The sequence below is a fragment of the Nematolebias whitei genome, chromosome 13, assembly GCF_014905685.2.
Source record: "Nematolebias whitei isolate Nwh7 chromosome 13, NemWhi1, whole genome shotgun sequence".
Lineage (NCBI taxonomy): Eukaryota > Metazoa > Chordata > Actinopteri > Cyprinodontiformes > Rivulidae > Nematolebias > Nematolebias whitei.
Genome location: NC_056510.1, coordinates 2,593,272 through 2,599,517, shown reverse-complemented (window position 1 = coordinate 2,599,517; position 6,246 = coordinate 2,593,272).

Below are 6,246 nucleotides of genomic sequence, written 5' to 3'. Positions count from 1 at the left end.
CGGATGTGTGATCGGGGGCGTCAGCCTGAAATGTATGCAGAGAAGAAGCTCCGGTAACAAAGTCTGACCTTTTTGTCACTTTTTTCCCAACGTCTTCACTTTTTCTCTTCTTTTCCTATCACTGGTTGATTCCTTACTGGTTTTTTTCCAGTTCTTGTCTAGTGATTCTTTTTATTCTCTCCTTTTATCCTCTCTGTCACTTTCCCAGTTGAACATTTTGTTAAACAAAATAAAAAAGTGCCATAATGTCACAGACACTGAGCTAAAAGCTCCATTTTCTACCGCCTGTTTGTCGTCGGGTCACGAAGGAGAAAAACCTGGACGTCCCTCTCTCTAGTGTCACTCCAGCTCCTCCTGGCGTTCTGAGTCCGAGTCCAGAAAGTTCTGAGTCTTCCCTGGGGTCTCTTCGCAGTGGGTCGTGTCTGGAAAACCTTCAAGCGGAGGCGTCCTAATCAGATGAACCTCCTCAACTGACTCCTTTTGATGCAGACCTCATGACCACAGGTTAGAACGTAGACAGACCAGTAAATGCAGAGCTTTGCCCTTCTACTCAACTCTTTCTTCACTACGACTGACCGGAGCAACACCCTCATTTCTGAGGATGAGGCCCGATCTGTGGATCCATCTCCTGCTTCACCCTACATGCACTCAGGCTCAAGATGCGCAGCAGATACTTGAACTCCTCCACCTGAAGCAAAGACTCCCTCCCGACCCGCAGGCGGTATTCCACGTGTGAAAACCGTGACCTCAGAGGACTTAGTTGCACGCTTGTCTGAAAACCTCCCCAGGGCACACTGAAGGTCATGGCCCAAAGGTGCCATCAGAACCACATCATTCTCCAAAACGAGACCCTGTTATCTTCCTGTTATCTGCTGGTTAAACTGCAGTTCAGAGCGTTCCACCCTGATCCTCGCTGTGTTTCATGTCAGTAAACGGATGTGTAAAGCGTGAACCGCCTCAGCCTTTCTCTGCTGCTTTCAGTTACAACAAGTGTCGTCCATGTAAGAGGTGGTGGGCAGTCCTCCGCATCACATCCACCTCGATGTCTGACCATTTTGTCTTAATTTCTGCAGGTGTGACCCCACAGCATTTACAGCTTCGTGCACATCGTCCCACTCGTTAGCTTGGTGCTAACGTCTGAGGACAGCGTGCCCATCAGGATGTTACGAGCCTCTACCTCATCTAGAAGCATCTCCACCTCACATTCCTTGAAGTTCCTCTTTTTCCTGCAGGTAGACACACTTTTCAATAGTTCACAGAGGAGATTCCTCAGGTGCAGAGCGTAATTAAATCTGTTGCATGTTTAAATGGAGGCGTGTCGAGGGAGGAGTCAGGTATTCCTTCATGTACGTTCAATTCCACGTTGATTGGGACGTACAAAGGAAGTTTTCTTGATTCAAGCGTGCGCCACGTTTCATTAGGAAATCCATGCACGTCTTTGTACACGAGGCCGCTGGACGTTTTAACTCCTGAACTGTCGTTTCCATGTGGATGCAAGGCTGGAACAATAATAAAACATTTGCATATTCACACAGTTTTCCTTCTTCCTTATCCCACCGTAGACTCTGAAACGGATCAGTCAAGACCTTTGCTTGAAACTGTGCGCTGCAAGGCGGGTGACATGCATTGCTTCTATTTCCATCTTATTCTATATTTTTCCTCGTAGCCCCCTTACAATTTTATTTTTTAAATTTGCCTTTTTTTACTGCTTCCTTGTTTTGTTTAATCTCTCATAAATGTATTTTTAGTTTTTTGGTTGTCCTCAGATTTCCCCCTTTTTTATCTAGACGTTCTTATATTTCCTCCACTCCCTCTTCACCTTTTTTCCCATGTATTAGTTCTTGTTTGTCCCGGGTCTCAGGGTCGGAGCTCCTCTTCTCTGTCGGCTGATGAAGACGTAGAACAGTCCTGTCCCTGAGCGGACCCGGTCCCACAGTGAATAAAAACAGAGGTGGGTCTTGCTGGGGGGCCTGTAAACGTGTATGAACGGATGGAAAACCTCACGTTGTATACAGATTTGTTCAAACTTGTGCAAGTTGTGCACTATTTCTCCACACTCGACTCAGACTCCCACATATGTATGTAAACAGGCCGACCTCTGCCCATCAGGGACCATGGGGGTGGGTGTCTGATGGGTGAGGTTACCAGGAGAGGAGGACACAAGCTCTGCCAGATGCCCTCTGTAAATAAGCAGGGAGTCCATACTTGGGCGCCATCAGGCGTCTTGAGTCGCCCGTCCCGAAGGACGCAATCAGGGTGTCGCCCCTCCGTGGGGGAGGAAGGAGAGGGGGGGGGGGCCCTCTGGTCTCGGTGTGCCAGGCATGAACAAGGACTTGCTGTGGGTCTAATTCATTAAACCAGCCTTCTAATATAAACAGCCATTCATTTCACAGTCTGACACCGGCCGTCTGGACAATGTGAAGAGCCCCAATAGAACTGCCATAAACTTCTCTGTGTGTGTGTGTGTGTGTGTGTGTGTGTGCACGCGCACTCATTCTGGCTGTTTGTGTGACGTCCACCGCTGCTCAGCAGGTACAGTGAGTGAAATCAGAACCTTTTTGAGCTCTGGTTCACGACGCGATTCAATACACGATAAATTTAATGAACATTTCACACTTCGAGCGGTACGCCCATGTTCCCCGTCGCTGAGGGGTTTGAGTAGTGAATGTTTGTAGTTTTCAGGATGAGTGTTTTTCTGGACTAGAACTGAACAGAGAATGAAAGTAAATCTAAATGTTTTTGGTGCAAGATGTTCAAGTAAGGAGTTACTCTGTGGAGAAGAACAGAGGAAGGTTTTACTTTTTGCATGTTCGAAGCAGAGCAGAGGGACTGAATTTTTCATCCATCCATCCATCCATCCATCCATCCATCCATCCATCCATCCATCCATCCATCCATCCATCATCTTTCACTTCCTGTATTCTGGACTCAGGTCTCGGGGGCAGCATCTTTATCAGGGAGGTCCATCTCTCTCCACAGCCTCTTCCAGCTCTTCTGGGAGGACTTCAAGGAGCTCCCAGCCCAACTGAGAGACCTATTCACTCCAGTTTGTCCTGGGTCTCCCCCGGAGTCTCCTCCCAGTCTAACATGCCTGAAGCACCTCCCTAGGGAGGTGAACCAGAAAGCATCCTTACCAGATTCCACTTTGGAGTGAGCTGTTGGAGGAAGAATCAGTTTTGTGTTGTGTGTTTCCTTGACTGATGGAGCTTTCTGGAACGAAGGCGAAACGTTTCAGCACAAAAAAAGAAACTGTCCAGATGACCTGACTGAAAAATGTTGGATTGTATACCTGGATTGTTGAGCATGGACTTTGTTGATCCTTACCAGATGAACCACCTCAACTGGCTCCTCTGGATGTGGAGGAGCAGTGGTTCTACTCTGAGTCTCTCCTGATAACTGAACTTCTCCCCCTGTCTCTAAGGGAGAGTCCAGCTCTGCAGAGGAAACTCATTTCAACCTCCTGGATCCATGATCTCTTTCTTTCAGTCCCAGAATTTTGAGTGAGAAATTTAATCCAGGTGCAATTGTGGAGTCAGGGGGTGGCCACCATAGAATAATCTCTGGCTACACCGATCATTTGAGGAAACTATACTTTTAATTAACATAAAAACTAAAAAGCTTTGTTACCTGAAATAACGAGAGGTTAAATGTGTATATATGGTGGTGGCCATCTTGAATTCTGACAACACATTTTTTGATAGTGACCTTTCTTATGCTTAGAAAGCTGCACCATGACACCTGGTTGTGGAAAAATCGCTCCCTCCACTCACCAGGATCCGTCACTCTGCGCCACCTCAGACAGACAAAACATGAATAAAAATACCTCTGTCTTTCAGCGTAACTCCGAACAGCTTGAACATCTTGAACATCTTGCACCAGAAACATCAACTATTCCTTCCATTCCCTGTTCAATTACATCCATCCATCATCTTTACCTGCTTCTTCCTTTTCAGGTCACGGGGGTCGCCGGTGCCCATGTCCAGCAATCACTGTGCGAGGGGCGGGGTACACCCTGGACATGTCTCCAGTCCATCACAGGGACACATAGAGACAAACAACCATTCACTCTCACATCTAGGGACAATTCAGAATTACCAGTCAGTCCAACATGCATGTTTCTGGTCTGTGGGAGGAAACTGGAGTACCTGGAGAAAACCCACTCAGCACGGAGAGAACATGCAAACTCCACCCAGGAAGGTCCCGGCCTGGGATTTGAACCAAGTGACCTGTTTGCTGAGAGGCAGCAGCTCTACCAACTGCGCCACCGTTCTGTCCCCCTGTTCAATTCCTGTCCAGAAAAACACTTATTTTGAAAACTGCAAACGTTCACTGCTCACACTCCTCAGAGACGGAGGTCACTGATGCACCGCTTGGTGTGTTTTGCAAAGAAGGCCAGTTTATATTGACCATGACTTATGACGGCGATGAAAATATAAAACATCTGATCCTTTTTAGGCATCTTATAAATGAAAATAAACGGAATAGTAACTTTACGTTCCTGTAAAGTTCTAGTTTAAAGTCTTACAGCTGTAATTTTCTTTTGAAGGAGCTGACTGACAAACAAAGAGTTTATTTTTTCGTCTTAATCTCAGTTTAACAAATGCTCTTCTCCCGTCTCTCTCACTACTTCTGAGTGTCCTGCAGAGACTAATTGTGTGGATCACGCCCTCCCGCTGCACAAACTTAGCTCCATGTCTCCCCTCGTTCTTTTGTGATGAAATGTTCTTTATGGGTCTGAGAGAAAAGCCCCCTCAGAAGAACCGAGTGCAGCCTAACGCGTTTCGTAACGAAGCACGCCGAAAGAAAGTATTTAGTGGTAATCGCCAACAACAATGAGTAATCACAACACGCAAGACACTTTTCCCTCAAGACGCTGAAGAACCTGAAATTGTGCAGAGTTCTCAGTGTGACGCCGTCCAGCTCTTCAAAGTTCCACTGCCGACTAAACAAGGAGACTATTATCTTTAAAAAATGTTCTCTGCATCACATTCAGGTGGCTCAGCAGTGACAGTGTGGCTGAATGTTATTTAGGGATGGCTGTGCACGCCCACCGACACTGATACACAAAGTGGAATGTGGGTTTTATGGCCTTACAAATGCACACACAAATATATACACACACCCAACCATGAGAGCGTGCAAGCATCCACCCACCCACACACGCAAACACACACACCTAGGTATTTGTGACCACTAATTGAGCCTGGTCAGCGTCGCCCCTACAGCCGAGGTCATGAGAGTAGCCATTGTGGTGCCCGGTTAAATACAGCTTGCCCTGAGACCTGTTATTACCCTTCAAAACTGTCATTTCTTTCTGCTCAGAGCCGTCTGGCTCGGTCCGTTTAATGAAGCAGGCATTCCAGAACAGCAGCTCCCACAGTCCTGTGAAACACCAGCACTTAATGGTTTTGAACAAGGAGAGGAAGTGGTGCTTCAACAACTCCCTGCTTTGAATATGACCTGCATACGCTGTGAGCTTGGTCAGTGTCATATTTATTGTCCCCCGTCAGGCAGAGAAAAGGGAGACATGGAAATCAATTCAATCCGATTGGGTTTATTTCTGTAGCTCCAAGTCACAACAGAAGTCGTCTCAGGACACTGAACAGAAACATTCACACACATAAACAAGACAATTAGTAAAAGTTCTCCATCTGAGGAAGCAGCAGATTGTGTTGAAGCTTCTCTTCAGTCTCCCATCCTGAGCAAGAACAGAGGAGACAGTGGAAAGAAAAAACTCCCTTTAACAGGAAGAAACCTCCAGCAGATCCAGACTCAAGATGAGCGAACATCTGCTTCAACCAGCTGGGTTTGAGAGGACAGGAAGGAGAAACTGAGAGGACAGGAAGTAGAAACTGAGAGGATAGGAAGTAGAAACTGAGAGGACAGGAAGGAGAAACTGAGAGGACAGGAAGGAGAAACTGAGAGGACAGGAAGTAGAAACTGAGAGGACAGGAAGGAGAAACTGAGAGGACAGGAAGGAGAAACTGAGAGGACAGGAAGTAGAAACTGAGAGGACAGGAAGGAGAAACTGAGAGGACAGGAAGGAAAAACTGAGAGGACAGGAAGGAGAAACTGAGAGGACAGGAAGTAGAAACTGAGAGGACAGGAAGGAGAAACTGAGAGGACAGGAAGGAGAAACTGAGAGAACAGGAAGGAAAAACTGAGAGGACAGGAAGGAAAAACTGAGAGGACATGAAGTAGAAACTGAGAGGACAGGAAGGAGAAACTGAGAGGACAGGAAGGAGA